Raw genomic sequence first — 611 nt, forward strand, 5'->3', positions numbered from 1 at the left:
CTCCGCTCCAGGCCGAGACTGGGCGCCGGGCCACGACGGAGCATCCGAGGGTACCCCGGGCGAGAAGTCAGCAGAGGGGAGACAGGGTGCAGTGGGCGCCGGGAGGAGTGACACACGGGGCCCGAGATTTCAGACCTGGAAAAAGGGAGCCTTGGGCGGGGTTGTGCAGGCTGTAGGAAGAGGTCGGGGAAGGGCATTCCAGACAGATGGAATGGTATGTGCAAAGGCCCGCGGCGTGAGTGTGACTCCAGCCCAGAGGACGGTGAGGGTCAGGGGGGGATGGAGCTGTGCGGTGGGGAGGCGGGAGCCGGGAGGTCCGGGGCAGTGAGACTCGAAGGACCGATCCGATGAGTTTCTTAGAAAGCGCGGGCGCGGTTGGGAGACGGGCGGTGGTAGAGGTGGGCACCGAGGAGCCGGTGCTCAGAGTGAACCAGAAGCGGGAACGGAAAGGACAATGACGTGCACCGGCTCGGAGTACGTGAAACTCCCGGTGGGGAAGCCAGTGTGGGACAGGCACGCGACAGGCCTGCCGGGGGCGGGGGGCGAACATCAGAGGGCGCAGGAGCTGGAGGACCTGGTCGGCCAGTCGGAGGCCACAGCGAGGTCGGGAC

This window comes from Myotis brandtii, unplaced genomic scaffold, assembly GCF_000412655.1.
Source record: "Myotis brandtii unplaced genomic scaffold, ASM41265v1 scaffold463, whole genome shotgun sequence".
Classification (NCBI taxonomy): Eukaryota; Metazoa; Chordata; class Mammalia; order Chiroptera; family Vespertilionidae; genus Myotis; species Myotis brandtii.